We start from the raw sequence: 15990 nt of genomic DNA, 5'->3' as shown, positions 1-15990 counted from the left end.
AGGGCTGGAGAGATGGCTTAGTGGTTAAGCGCTTGCCTGTGAAGCCTAAGGACCCCGGTTCGAGTCTCGGTTCCCCAGGTCCCACGTTAGCCAGATGCACAAGGGGGCACACGTCTGGAGTTCGTTTGCAGTGGCTGGTGAAGCCCTGGCACGCCCATCCTCTCTCTCTCTCTCTATCTGTCTTTCTCCCTGTGTCTGTCACTCTCAAATAAATAAAAAAATATTAAAAAAAAATCAAGGGTACAACTCAATGGCGATAAACTGTCCCCATGTTACCCAGCTACAGCGACATTAAGACATCATATCCCTTTACTGAATCTGCATAGCCCTGAGGTCATCCTGCAAAGTGCGTTATCAAAAGATACAGAAGTTAGGGAGACAAAGTTTGACAGGAAAATACAAGTCATATTAAGCATCTATTCTGAGAGAAAAGCATCAAGCCCTTTGTGTACACATTTAGTTTTATTGTAAGAAAGCAACTAGTATACTTAATGTTTAAAACTAAGAAGTATCTTTCCTTTCCAGTGAAAACAAAGAAAATTTAAAAATAAAACAAAATTACAAAAGAGAATGTCAATTCCAAATAAATCCTACATGTCCTGCTGATTCTCCCATAGAGTGGCAGGGCTCAAGTCATCATTAGGAGAGAATTTTATTTTAAAAGTGTCATCTTAAACTGTAAGGAGAAGCCATGTTGTCAAAATGCCTACTTAAGCCACCAGACATCTCAAACCCACCCTTTGCTGAACTTCTATACCCCATTTTTTTTTAATTTTTATTAACATTTTCCATGATTATAAAATATATCCCATGGTAATTCCCTCCCTCCCCACCCCCACACTTTCCCATTTGAAATTCCATTCTCCATCATATTACCTCCCCATTACAATCATTGCAATTACATATATACAATATCAACCTATTAAGTATCCTCCTCCCTTCCTTTCTCTACCCTTTATGTCTCCTTTTTATACCCCCCTTTTTTTTTTAATATTTTTTTCTTTTTATTAAACAAGAGAAAGTAGACAGGCACATGTTGGTAAATGCTAACTTTCCATATTCACATAGAGACACAGTGTAATCTCTGAGCCCAATATACAGAGAAAGGAGTAAAGAAGCGAGAATCTATACACTACTACCCAGGGCCAGAACCCTCCAGCTTCTGATAGAGTGAAGGGAGCAGAAGGTTTTCTTTTTTTCCCACAGAGCACATTGGTGGTGTTGATTCCATACCGTTCTTGTTTAGACAGGAAGGGATAAAAATGAATTTAGAACAATTTTTTTAAAAAGATTCTTTTCCTGTTGTGTTCTGATCAGGGTAATTTCCCCCCAAAATAAGATGAGAACCATGATGTTGAGAAAAAGAGACCTCAAAAATAGGGCTACTGAGCATGAGAGGTTGTGGGGAGAAAAGACTACAGCTTGCTCCCAGGGACTGGAGAAAATTTAAAAAATAAAATTTATTCATCTTCTCCTTCATCCTCCTATCCTTCTTCCCCTTCATCATCATCATCTTCATCTTCTTCACTCACCTTCATCCTCATCCCCTTGTTCATCAATATCTTCCAGTCCTTCTTCTTTTTCTTCATCATCATCATCATCTTCCCCCTCTCCTACTTCATCATTCATATCAAGAACCAAGTAGTACTGCAAGGGATTTGGCCAAATGTCATCTTTGATGACCTCTCCTAACTCATCCGCAGCTGCATCAGAATGGTCTGTAAACCAGGTAAAGAAGCTCTCAGGCTCTTCGTGCTGCCTCTTCCTACTGGCTTTATTCTGTGTCTGACTTGAGTGTTTCATCAAATCCTTCCCGGATTTCCATTTGATTTCAGTGGACTTTGAAGATGGATCACCACTCTCATTCAGATGAAATTCTTTGGAGAGGACTTTATTTTCAAAGTAAGGATTTTCATCAAAATAAAACTCTACTCTGTCACCTGATTTTATATCTTCAGATTCTCTCCCTTCAAATTCAAGATCTGTTGAGAACTCTGGTCAGGTAATGCAGCGCCTCTTGGTCTTCCTCCCCAAGCAGTGCAGACACTTGTGGATGGTTGACACATATTGTTACCCAAAAATTTGGGATTTTGGCGATCAATTCTGACCTCTTCTGAAAAAATGGTTGGTGACGTTTGTTATATTTCTGTTCTATTTTCAAATTTTCTCACTGGCTTGTTCATTAAGTCTGTCTGTTTCATTTTGTACTTCATCCATACGTTCAATTGCCCCTTGCTGTTCTTTTTCTGAGGTCTTGTCGGCCCCATCGCGGTGGGAGTTGAGCTCCTTGTTACCGAGTTTAGCAGCCGCCGACACAGCGCTGCTCCGCGGTGGTGACGGGAAGACGGAGCGGGGACAGCGGGAAGAGAAGGGACGGCGGGAAGAGAAGGGACGGCGGGAAGAAAAGGAAAGGCGGGAAGAGAAGGGAAGGCGGGAAGAGAAGGGACGGCGGGAAGAGAAGGGACGGCGGGAAGAGAAGGGACGGCGGGAAGAGAAGGGACGGCGGGAAGAGAAGGGAAGGCGGGAAGAGAAGGGACGGCGGGAAGAGAAGGGACGGCGGGAAGAGAAGGGACGGCGGGAAGAGAAGGGAAGGCGGGAAGAGAAGGGAAGGCGGGAAGAGAAGGGAAGGCGGGAAGAGAAGGGAAGGCGGGAAGAGAAGGGACGGCGGGAAGAGAAGGGACGGCGGGAAGAGAAGGGAAGGCGGGAAGAGAAGGGACGGCGGGAAGAGAAGGGACGGCGGGAAGAGAAGGGACGGCGGGAAGAGAAGGGACGGCGGGAAGAGAAGGGACGGCGGGAAGAGAAGGGACGGCGGGAAGAGAAGGGACGGCGGGAAGAGAAGGGACGGCGGGAAGAGAAGGGAAGGCGGGAAGAGAAGGGAAGGCGGGAAGAGAAGGGAAGGCGGGAAGAGAAGGGAAGGCGGGAAGAGAAGGGAAGGCGGGAAGAGAAGGGAAGGCGGGAAGAGAAGGGAAGGCGGGAAGAGAAGGGAAGGCGGGAAGAGAAGGGAAGGCGGGAAGAGAAGGGAAGGCGGGAAGAGAAGGGACGGCGGGAAGAGAAGGGACGGCGGGAAGAGAAGGGAAGGCGGGAAGAGAAGGGAAGGCGGGAAGAGAAGGGACGGCGGGAAGAGAAGGGACGGCGGGAAGAGAAGGGAAGGCGGGAAGAGAAGGGAAGGCGGGAAGAGAAGGGAAGGCGGGAAGAGAAGGGAAGGCGGGAAGAGAAGGGAAGGCGGGAAGAGAAGGGAAGGCGGGAAGAGAAGGGAAGGCGGGAAGAGAAGGGACGGCGGGAAGAGAAGGGACGGCGGGAAGAGAAGGGACGGCGGGAAGAGAAGGGAAGGCGGGAAGAGAAGGGAAGGCGGGAAGAGAAGGGAAGGCGGGAAGAGAAGGGAAGGCGGGAAGAGAAGGGAAGGCGGGAAGAGAAGGGACGGCGGGAAGAGAAGGGAAGGCGGGAAGAGAAGGGAAGGCGGGAAGAGAAGGGAAGGCGGGAAGAGAAGGGAAGGCGGGAAGAGAAGGGAAGGCGGGAAGAGAAGGGAAGGCGGGAAGAGAAGGGACGGCGGGAAGAGAAGGGACGGCGGGAAGAGAAGGGAAGGCGGGAGCGGGGACGGCGGGAAGAGAAGGGAAGGCGGGAAGAGAAGGGAAGGCGGGAAGAGAAGGGAAGGCGGGAAGAGAAGGGAAGGCGGGAAGAGAAGGGAAGGCGGGAAGAGAAGGGACGGCGGGAAGAGAAGGGAAGGCGGGAAGAGAAGGGAAGGCGGGAAGAGAAGGGAAGGCGGGAAGAGAAGGGACGGCGGGAAGAGAAGGGAAGGCGGGAGCGGGGACGGCGGGAAGAGAAGGGAAGGCGGGAAGAGAAGGGAAGGCGGGAAGAGAAGGGACGGCGGGAAGAGAAGGGAAGGCGGGAAGAGAAGGGAAGGCGGGAAGAGAAGGGAAGGCGGGAAGAGAAGGGAAGGCGGGAAGAGAAGGGACGGCGGGAAGAGAAGGGACGGCGGGAAGAGAAGGGAAGGCGGGAGCGGGGACGGCGGGAAGAGAAGGGAAGGCGGGAAGAGAAGGGACGGCGGGAAGAGAAGGGAAGGCGGGAAGAGAAGGGAAGGCGGGAAGAGAAGGGACGGCGGGAAGAGAAGGGACGGCGGGAAGAGAAGGGAAGGCGGGAAGAGAAGGGACGGCGGGAAGAGAAGGGAAGGCGGGAAGAGAAGGGACGGCGGGAAGAGAAGGGACGGCGGGAAGAGAAGGGACGGCGGGAAGAGAAGGGACGGCGGGAAGAGAAGGGACGGCGGGAAGAGAAGGGACGGCGGGAAGAGAAGGGAAGGCGGGAAGAGAAGGGACGGCGGGAAGAGAAGGGACGGCGGGAAGAGAAGGGACGGCGGGAAGAGAAGGGAAGGCGGGAAGAGAAGGGACGGCGGGAAGAGAAGGGAAGGCGGGAAGAGAAGGGAAGGCGGGAAGAGAAGGGAAGGCGGGAAGAGAAGGGAAGGCGGGAAGAGAAGGGAAGGCGGGAAGAGAAGGGACGGCGGGAAGAGAAGGGAAGGCGGGAAGAGAAGGGAAGGCGGGAAGAGAAGGGAAGGCGGGAAGAGAAGGGAAGGCGGGAAGAGAAGGGAAGGCGGGAAGAGAAGGGAAGGCGGGAAGAGAAGGGACGGCGGGAAGAGAAGGGACGGCGGGAAGAGAAGGGACGGCGGGAAGAGAAGGGACGGCGGGAAGAGAAGGGACGGCGGGAAGAGAAGGGAAGGCGGGAAGAGAAGGGAAGGCGGGAAGAGAAGGGAAGGCGGGAAGAGAAGGGAAGGCGGGAAGAGAAGGGAAGGCGGGAAGAGAAGGGAAGGCGGGAAGAGAAGGGACGGCGGGAAGAGAAGGGACGGCGGGAAGAGAAGGGAAGGCGGGAAGAGAAGGGAAGGCGGGAAGAGAAGGGAAGGCGGGAAGAGAAGGGAAGGCGGGAAGAGAAGGGAAGGCGGGAAGAGAAGGGAAGGCGGGAAGAGAAGGGACGGCGGGAAGAGAAGGGACGGCGGGAAGAGAAGGGACGGCGGGAAGAGAAGGGACGGCGGGAAGAGAAGGGAAGGCGGGAAGAGAAGGGAAGGCGGGAAGAGAAGGGAAGGCGGGAAGAGAAGGGAAGGCGGGAAGAGAAGGGAAGGCGGGAAGAGAAGGGAAGGCGGGAAGAGAAGGGAAGGCGGGAAGAGAAGGGAAGGCGGGAAGAGAAGGGAAGGCGGGAAGAGAAGGGAAGGCGGGAAGAGAAGGGAAGGCGGGAAGAGAAGGGAAGGCGGGAAGAGAAGGGACGGCGGGAAGAGAAGGGACGGCGGGAAGAGAAGGGAAGGCGGGAAGAGAAGGGAAGGCGGGAAGAGAAGGGAAGGCGGGAAGAGAAGGGAAGGCGGGAAGAGAAGGGAAGGCGGGAAGAGAAGGGAAGGCGGGAAGAGAAGGGACGGCGGGAAGAGAAGGGACGGCGGGAAGAGAAGGGACGGCGGGAAGAGAAGGGACGGCGGGAAGAGAAGGGACGGCGGGAAGAGAAGGGAAGGCGGGAAGAGAAGGGAAGGCGGGAAGAGAAGGGACGGCGGGAAGAGAAGGGACGGCGGGAAGAGAAGGGACGGCGGGAAGAGAAGGGACGGCGGGAAGAGAAGGGAAGGCGGGAAGAGAAGGGAAGGCGGGAAGAGAAGGGAAGGCGGGAAGAGAAGGGAAGGCGGGAAGAGAAGGGACGGCGGGAAGAGAAGGGAAGGCGGGAAGAGAAGGGAAGGCGGGAAGAGAAGGGAAGGCGGGAAGAGAAGGGAAGGCGGGAAGAGAAGGGACGGCGGGAAGAGAAGGGAAGGCGGGAAGAGAAGGGACGGCGGGAAGAGAAGGGACGGCGGGAAGAGAAGGGAAGTTGGGCGGGGGTGGTGCGGCCTTCCCCGCAGGCCAAGCTCGGTAGCCCGCTGGCTCGCCGCTTCCCCCTCGCTAGCGCCGGCCTGGGGAGGGGCGGGGCGGCGCGGAGGGGAGGCTACTGCAGATGGCTCGGACCCTCTGCTATATCATTTTATTCCTTTATAAATTAGGCTTTTATTATCAAAAATGGTAAGTAATGAGTGTTGCCCAAAAGATGAAGAATTTGAAACTCTTGTACACTGTAAGTAGGAAAATGAAAGGAGATAGCCATTGTAAAAAGTACTGTGTCATTTCCTTTAAATTACTTGATTACTCTCAAATTCTACTATGTGGTATATACTAAAAAAAACTGAAAATAGGGATATTAGCAAATCCTCACAGCATAATTAAGGCAGTATTACTTCTAATGCCCAAAAGGTAGGAATAAAGTGTTCATCACAAAAGAAAAGTGTGTTTATACATCCAATAAATTTGACCTTAAAATTAATGAAATCTTGATTTGTCATACAAAATAATTGTGAAAAGATAATAAATTAAATAACTTGCACACAGCAAATACTGCCTGGTCCCATATATGTACCTTACTCTTTTCCCAGTTGTACAGCATACCTAAAATAGGCAAATTTATATTATAAATGTTTTCTGGAAATTGAAAGAACACAGGAGTGGGGAATTATTGGCTAAAACACATAGAGTATTGTTTGATATCTTTAAAAGATTTTTAAACGGGGTAGTAGAGATAATTGCACAACACTTTGGATGGATTAAATGCAACTGGATTTAAGAATTGTGAAATGGTTTAAAACTGAATTTTATTTTAAGCATTATTTATCTATTTAGTTGTTTTCAAGCAGAGACAGATAGAAGAGAGACAGAGGAATGAGAATGAGAGAGCCAGGACGTCTAGTCATTGCAAACGCATTAAAGATGCATGTGCCACTTTGTGCATCTGGCTTCACGTAGGACTGGGCAATTGATCCTGGCTTGTTAGGCGTTGGAGACAAGCACCTTATCTGCTGAGCCATCTCTCCAGCCCTACCTTAAGCATTTTTAACACAACAAAAATAATTTAATAATTATTAGGTCCATTTTGATAGTCCCATTTGTTTATTTTTATGATTTCATTATTAATTCAAGTTAAACCTACTACAGAATGATTGCCTAGGAGACACCTTCCTGTACTTGTGTAGAAATTCCCAGCAGGAAGTCATCCTTTGTCTCTGCCCACGTTATGCATTAAACATCATCCCCTGGCCAACCCAATCACACCTTCATCTCCCCTTTCAGCACTCCTACTAAAGCACTCCTCAAATCTCTGGTTTAAGGGTGACTACAATAGACACATGGTAATCAAAGAGAATTGTACTAGAATTATAAATATGAGTGTATTGCAAACTAAATTAGATTGTGTAACAAGGCTACCTCATAAATGTAGAACTCTCCCTAATGTGACCAGGTCAGATATTTAACTATTTTTCTTCACTTAACCCTATCTTGCTATTTAGAAACTAGATCCAAAATGTGAGTTTATTTTTAAGCCCAGTAGTTAGTTGCTTCATAGTTAAGTAACTAACGTAGACTTAGGTCTTCTATAATTCAGCCAGACAAATCTATTCAGGCATACTTCCCAACAATCTGAGTTTGTATTATACCTTTAGCCATTCATTCTCAGGTAGCACACATATTTTAATCAGCACCAGCTTTTTCTCCTACAAGCAAGACTTCAAATGATTGGGCTTATGACTTAGGTACCTCAGAACTAACTCTTTAGTAGAAACTTCTATATTTCCACCTATTTTATAGAAAAATTCTCTTATGTCAATTGTTTTCTTATTATAATCACTATACTTATTTTATTCACCATTGCTAAATACTATGCTAAATCTTTTAGTAGAAGCCCAGCTGATTATAAAATGAAATTTGCTACACAAACTAATTTGACTTCAGCTAACTAGCTATTTATCCATAGTGTTAATTTTAAAATTCCATTAACTTAATATGACTCCAAGGAGTAACTATTAAGACAATATATGTTGGTAGTAAAAACTTATAAGAGCTCATTTCAATAAATAATTTTGTGTGTGTGTGTGTGTGAAAGGAGACATTAACATTAGCTATAGATATATAATAAAACGGATATAAAGAAGGAAGAAAGAGGAAGATTTCAATTAAGAAAAAAATAATGCTCTTAACAAATTAAACAATAAGATTATGACATGAGGCAGCAACTGTGTGGTATTAGCAGGAAATGCATATAATCTATCTCACAGGATTGCAAAGTTTTCTGAGAAGGAAAAACATGGACAAAAGGGTATACCCTTTTTAATTTTTTTTTGAGGTTTGCAACAAGAGAGAGGAAAATAACCTAGAAGCTTTCTTTAGATCTCTGGCACCTGCATGCCATCCTGAAAAGTGGGTGAGATTGGATGTGTATTTCAGGACAGAGAACCTACAGGACATAAAAACTCACAGTATAACAGGGCTCTCCCATGAGACTGGAAGCCATCAGGACACTGAGCTTATAATAGAGGAGTGAATCAGTGTTGAGTAAAGTAGACATGACCCCATTGTAGAAGCTGGAAGGTGCAGAGCCTGTAACTTTAAGGTCAGAAAGGCAACTTGTACTTCCACACTGTGACCTCTTCATGACTGGTATTTCAGGGACACAGACCTGCTACAAGGGGAAGCTTTGAAAGGAGAGAGACTCTAGGAGCACACAGGGGAGAAGGGAGAGAAGACCGAATGATTCACAATGGATGGAGATTGTCACCTCAGAATCGTGATCTCCTGGGATGAGCAGGTAGACAAGGCAACCCCACACCCCAACTGTGTGGACTGGGAAGGACCTTTTGATTTGTTTTTCATTCCAGTTTAGTTTTAGACTTCATCAATATTCCAACTTATTATATTTTCAGTGGAGAAGTTTTCAGAGCTTAAGGTCTAATGCTAAGTAGTACATTGAGGATTTTAAAATAATTAGTTATGGAAGACAGAAAGAGAGAGGGAGAGAGAGAGAGAGAGAGAGAGAGAGAGAGAGAGAGAGAGAGAGAGAGGGAATGACAGACCAGCATCTTTACCCCATGTAAAGAAACTCTAGATGTATGCACCACTTTGTGCATCTGTCTTTATGTGGTGAGTCCTGGGGAATCAATCCCCAGCCTGCAGGTTTTGCTGGCAAGAGACTTTAACCACTGAGCCATCTCCCCAGCCCTGCTTTAGAGTTTTAATTTGCCGTGTTTGTCAATTTATGCGCATCAAGGAAATTGAATTTCAAAGGTACAAATCTTCACTGAAATTTTAACATCCTTAGGGTTAGTTCACATAAAACTTACACAGCAATAATAATGATAACCATAATATAATAAGTAGCATCTGATGATGCTTTCTATGTGCCAGCTAATATCCCGAACCTTTACTTCTCTGTTATCACGTTACTGTCTCCATCTTATAAATGAAACTACTGTTAGGATGATGACCTTGGTGGACTGACTTAAAACCCATTTTGGTGCCCACCAGGAAATCTGGATATAGAGGTAATAGTAAAGGAAATCCAAGACCAAACCCCTAAACTCATGCCCTTTTTAACCAGTAACAGCAACAGCCATAATTAGACCACTCTAGGTTTCTACTTTCACAGTGACATTATGGCATGAGGGTCTCAAGAATTGACACGTAAAACCAAAACAAAGCAAGAGCATTTGATAAAATATTCTACAAGTGCAGGCCTTGGCTTAAGCATTTTGAGAGTTTCAACACTTTCCCACTTCACATAGTGCACACATAATTACCATCAAAGTTCAGCAAATATCAGAAAAAGAAAGTAAAATACCCTCCAAAAGAAAAAAAGTCACCAGCAATCAAAATTGAGAGGAATGTCAAAACTAACAAATAGCACCTGCAGAACATGAATAAATTAGGTACTTATAATGGTTTATTATTTTAAATTATGGCAGTACTAGCTGAGCTGGGAAGGCTTCATTTTTCCCCTACTTATTGTATCTTTAAAAATATGAATTCCATCTTGACTGCCTCTTTAAATAAGATTAATTCATAGCATTTCCCATTTAATTGCTTTATCTGTTTTGCTCCATTAGATACTATTCGAGAATATGGCTTTATGATAAATTAAATTCTAGGGTTTTATTTTGACATCTAAGTTAATTTTTAATTCTGGGAAAAGTTCTGCTGTATGCAATTTATTTCTTTCAGAAGTGCTGAAAAAAATGAGAATTGCAGCATTGAGAGTTTTCTGTAAAGCAGGCATTTCACAGCCCACCTGGTGGGGTTTCCTTGAGAATTGTTAGGTCTCAGGCACACAAAGGAAAGAGCTATTTAAGAGATGTCTAAACACCAGCTCTTGCTGCACTTCCTAAACAGAGCCTTCTTTTCAGGAAGTTGCTCAGTTGGGGTGGAAATGAATCTCCATCTACATTGTTCTAAGCTTGTGAGCAATTCCACATGTGGCATTCCCTGGGAATTGGTCTGAGGTTAGCCACAAAGTCAGACCTACTCTAAGAATTTCCTTCAGGGGGCAGGAAGTATCATACAGGACTGAGGCATTAAATAATTGAAAAGGAAACAGGGGTAATAAAGAGAACTCTAGGCAAGCAAAGTAGACTACACACATGGCTTCAGGACCTGCTTCAATCTTCTGATTGATTTTATTGTTAACTATTGTTAAGTCAAAAAGGAAACCATAGTCAGTTATATTTAAAATGTTAAATTAGGCTTTCTTTTAGAAAGAAATGTCCATAGTGTTGTTGAGGATTATATACCTGCGTATCTGGCTGGATCCTGTCTCTCTGGGCCATGTTGTCTTAGCAGTGAGGTTTCCTCTAGTCTTGGCTATCCTACTTGGTGGCAACAAGGGAGTGAAGTCTGAAGTTCCTGTATGTGGTACAACAGGCATGTAAAATCCCAACAGCTACTCAACCCTACGACTGAGAGAGCTCCGGAAATGCCTTGCTAAGACTTCAAACGCTGTTAATTGGCCCTTCTTTACTCTCAACTTAATTTTCCCTTCTACACCTTTGCTCCATAACTCCATATTGGCTTTCTTACTGGTACTGGAACTGTACACCCATTCATACACCTCAGAACACATACAATTCTCTGTAAGGAGACTTCATCTCCACAGTGGTATCAGCATGATTCGTTATCTATCATCTATCTGTCTCTCTGTCTGTCTGTCTATCTATCTATCTATCCATCCATCCATCCATCTTTCTCTCTATCCTTGCCTCCCTTTTGTTACCACAAAGATCTGACTTATATTGATTCCATTCAACACATTTTGGTTTTAAAAGATGGCCTGACAAATAAAATACAAACTCTGTAATATTAGATGGATGAAAGAATGAAGAAATAAACATTTGATTTCAATTAATATAATGCTCTACCTGAAAAAACAATTTACCCTCGGGCTGCAGATAAAATGCTTGTTTCTTGTCATCAATGTTTCTATATTGTTAGGAACCAGCAATAAGTGAGTGGATAGGTAAGGAGAGCCTGGCAGACACTACAAAACAATAATCTACCTCTACAACATAAAGGCATAGGAAGAAACAAACTGAACGAAATGTAGGAGGAAAGGGGAAATGCAAGAATAGTGCATAAATTGACTGACAATGAGAATATAAAACAGTAGTTTAAATCAAAAAACCAAAATTGATTCACTGTAACTATCAATAAAATTGAAAAAACATTGACTAAGCAAAGGGGGAAAAGAAAATTTACTAAAACTAAATGTGCTGGCTTTGCTACTGCTTCCATAGACATGAAAAGGATTATAAGAATGCTACAAATGGGCTGGAGAGATGGCTTAGTGGTTAAGCACTTGCCTGTGGAGCCTAAGAACCCTGCTTCAAGGCTCATTTCCCCAGGACCCACATTAGCCAGATGCACAAGGGGGTGCACACGTCTGGAGTTCGTTTGCAGAGGCTGGAAGCCCTGGCACACCCATTACTGCTCTATCTGTCTCTTTCTCTCCCTCTCTCTCTGTCACTTTCAAATAAATAAACAAAAATGAACAACAACAACAACAAAAGAATGCTACAAACATTTTATGCCTACAAATTGAATAATCTAGGTGGTATCAATGAATTGAATGCCTGGAAATACAAAACCTTTATTAAAGCTAAATCATGAAGAAATAAAAGATATAAATAGACCTATACTTGGTAAATTGAGTCAATAATCAAAAGTCTTTTTAAAATTTTATTTTTTTGCAAGGAGAGAGAGGATGAGAAAGAAAGAAAGAAAGAAAGAAAGAAAGAAAGAAAGAAAGAAAGAAAGGAAGGAAGGAAGGAAGGAAGGAAGGAAGGAAGGAAGGAAGGAAGGAAGGGACTGTACCAGCTGATGCAATGGTGGCATATCTGTTATGGAGGAAAACAACTGCTCTTTGATTGAACTTCAGGCCCACCCCAGGGGAAGAGATTCCTTCCTGGCACTGAAAACCTAATTAAAAGCCTATGGTGTCAGGGAATCTAGCCTCTGAAAATTAATTCCAGATACAAGCATCACTTTTTGTATCTAGTTTCATGTGGATATTGGGGAATCAACCCAGGTTTGTTAGGGTTTAGAGTCAGATGCCTTAACTGCTAAGCCATCTCTCAAGCCCCAAAAATCTTTTTAAAAAGAAAATCTCTGGACCTAACAGCTTTACTGGTAAATTTTACCCTGGATTTAAAGCAAAACTAACACAAGTACTACTCAGGGGTAGGGAGGTCGCTCAGGTTAAAAACACTTGTTTGCAAAGCCTGATGGACCAAGTTTAATTACCCAGTAGCCATGTAAAGCCAGATGCACAATGTTCCACATGTGTCTGGATTTCATTTGAAGTGGTAAGAGGCCCTGGTGTTCCCATGCTTAATCTCTATAGCAGACAGATATAGGTTCACTAGGTTGAACTTCCAGACCATATACAGTTATGGAGGAAGGGATTTATTGAAGCTTACAGATCCAGGGAAAGTTGTACAATATCAGAAGAAGCTGACCTGCTTTCTCAGGTCCAAGTAGTGAGAAAGAAACCACAAGCCAAAAGCTACAGAGCACACTTCAAGAATTCCAGCTAGGCACACTTTGCGTATCTTTAGATTAGAATCTCAAACCCATCACCACACCTCAGGGCTGGACCCTAAGATCCACCCAGTGACACTGCCCCCAGCCAGGTGGCTGCAGATGCAAGCAACAAACTAATCAAACATTAAATATATTGGGAGCCATCTATTCAAACTACCACAATCTCTCCCTCCCTATCTCTCTCTCTCTCTCCATCTCTCTCTCTCTCTCTCTCTCTCTCACACACACACACACACACAATGATAAATAAATAAAATAAAAATTTAAGATTATTTCTCTACTTTCTTCCTCTACAGAAGAAGGGCCACTTCCTAACTCATTCTTATGAGATCAGCATTGCCCTGATTTTCAATTCAGATGAAGAAAATACCAAAAGTAAAACTAGAAAATAGCCGGGCGTGGGGGCGCATGCCTTTAATTCCAGCACTCGGGAGGCAGAGGTAGGAGGATCGCTGTGAGTTCAAGGCCACCCTGAGACTACAGAGTTAATTCCAGGTCAGCCTGGACCAGAGTGAGACCCTACCTCGAAAAACCAAAAAAAAAAAAAAAAAAAAAAAAAGAAAGAAAATAATTTGCATTACAAACACTGGTGAAAAATTATTTGACAAGATACAAATGAGCCAAATTGAATAGCATAGTTCAATGATTAAACTCCATGACCAAGAACAATTTGTTTTTTGAAATTCAAGGATGGTTCAACATAAAAATTCAACCAATGCATTAACAGAAATAATTAATTAGCACATTAACAGAAAGAGCTAAAAGAATCAGATCTCCAATTTCAGTTGATACACAAAAATACTTAATGAAACTCAACACCTTTTCATGTAAAATGACGAGTGGATACTGGGGCTAAAATGGTCTAAAGGGGATCAGGGGCAGGTGGTGGAGAAGAGAAACAAGTAGGAGGAAGGTTGTTCAAAATTTAAGATTTATGAATGAGCCAAATGGAAACCTACTTCACTACCTAATATTATATATGTACAAAAGAGTGAATAGGCAGAAATGTCCTGTGGAGGTAGATAATGTTGTACCAAGAAGCCATAAATTGTTATTCAAAAAGTTTTCAGTTCCAGAAATGGGATAACTTCCCTTAAGTTGTTGTCCAAGAAAGCCCCTGATGCCCCAAAACATTACAGGTCATTGCCAAGGCTCTCGGGTGTCCACCAGAACTAGATGCTAAGACCCTATTGCAGAAGTCTCCACATGCTTGGGCTTCAGGTCACTGAGGTATCAACTTGGAGCTGAGCCAGAAGCCTCCTCCATGCTGACTAGCTTTCAGGATGCTGAAAAGTACTATATTACCTATTGGAGGAAGATTTTGTCAATGATCTTAACCATCTGTGGTCCCTGCAAGTTTTATGGCTAGCCAGCCAGGCCAAATGTACCAGCTTCTGCAATGGTGGCTATCTATTATGGGGGAAAATGGCTTCTCTTTGATTGGACTTTAAGCCCATTTAAGGAAAGGGAATTACTTCCTGACACTGAAAACCTAATCAAAGGCCTATAGCTAGGGAGATTATAAACCCTAGGGGGCAAACTACTACTTTTGCCTGGATAATTTTTATATTCTGCCCACAAAACCACCCTCTAAATACTTATAATTATGCCCATGAATTAATTCTCTTCTCATTTTTGGTTAGAGAAACTTCACTTTTCAGATAGTAGTATCCACAGGGTGACACAAAACTCACCATAATACTGATAAGAAGTGATAGTGGAATGTTCAGCACTGAGACATCTCTATCATACCCTTCAAATGCACCATTGTGGAAAAGGTGGCAGAAAGATTGTAAGAGCCAAAGAAAGGGAAAGAGTGCTTATAATGTTATCTTCCAGACACAAAGTCATCTTGATATTCATGACCTCACAGTAGCTGACACAACCTCTTCATGACTTTCACAATAGGAGGAACAAATTACAACACCAAAATTGAAGAGACCCTTGTTTAGAAGAAGGGAATTCACTGGAGGGAAGACTTGGCAGGGAAAAAAGAAGGGTGGGGGGATTATGATAATAATATCTTGTCTATATTTATGGATGTCATCAATATAATAAAAAGTTGGTACTACCTCAACTTAACATAAGCCATCTAAAAAAAAGACTTGCAGCCGGGCGTGGTGGCGCACGCCTTTAATCCCAGCACTCGGGAGGCAGAGGTAGGAGGATCGCTGAGAGTTCGAGCCCACCCTGAGACTACAGAGTGAATTTCAGGTGAGCCAGAGTGAGACCCTACCTTGAAAAACCAAAAAAAAAAAAAAAAAAAAAAAAGAACAACAACAACAACAAAAAAAAACATACAAATAAATCACAAAAAAAAATTAAAAAAAAACCTTGCATCAATTATTAAATGTTGAAAGTTTAAAAACTGTTCCTTTTTTAGGATTAGTAAAATGGATAGGTGACCACTTTTAGTACTTCTTTTACATAGTGCTGAAAGGCCTTGCCAGATAATTTAGGCAATATACATAAATAAAAACATACATGGTGAAAGAAATATAGAAATTTTCTTATATGTAGGAAGTCCTACATACAAAAATGCATACTAGAACCAGTAAATAAATTTATTAAAGAAACAAAATAGAAAGTAAACACACAGAATTATTTTCATTTTATCTAACAATAATGAACAACCCAAAAAAATATTTAAGGAAAATATCACTTATAATAGCACCAAATTATTAAAATACTTAGGAATTAATTAAGAAGGCAAAAGACATGTGGTGAAAATTATAAGACATTGGTTAAAGAAACAAGTCATAGCAATGGAATCACATCTTACGTTCATGGATTGGATGATTTAATCTATTAAGAAGCCACTAGTCATCACTGAAGCAGACCAAAAATGAACCCAACATGGCTCAGGGAAATTTTGCGGAAGAGGGGGCGGAAAGAATGTCAGAGTCACATGTTGGGTCATGATATGCAGAGACATTTATTGTACCAATAACTGTTGGCTAACTCCACAATGCACGACCCATTTACATCAACAAGGAGGGGCCAATGGAGAGGGGGTAAGTCACGGATGAGATTATAATGGTATCAAACTGCCTGTATTTGCTGAATAGAAAACTAATTTTAAAAAAAA

General features: G+C 43.7%; 1 pseudogene; it reads right to left on the bottom strand.

Moving 5' to 3' along the window:
• Positions 1 to 1484: 1484 nt before the first annotated feature.
• Positions 1485 to 15990, bottom strand: part of LOC101608146 — a 66993-nt pseudogene continuing 52487 nt past the window's right edge.

Source organism: Jaculus jaculus, chromosome 15 (assembly GCF_020740685.1).
Source record: "Jaculus jaculus isolate mJacJac1 chromosome 15, mJacJac1.mat.Y.cur, whole genome shotgun sequence".
Classification (NCBI taxonomy): Eukaryota; Metazoa; Chordata; class Mammalia; order Rodentia; family Dipodidae; genus Jaculus; species Jaculus jaculus.
This window is presented reverse-complemented; position numbering and strand designations above follow the sequence as displayed.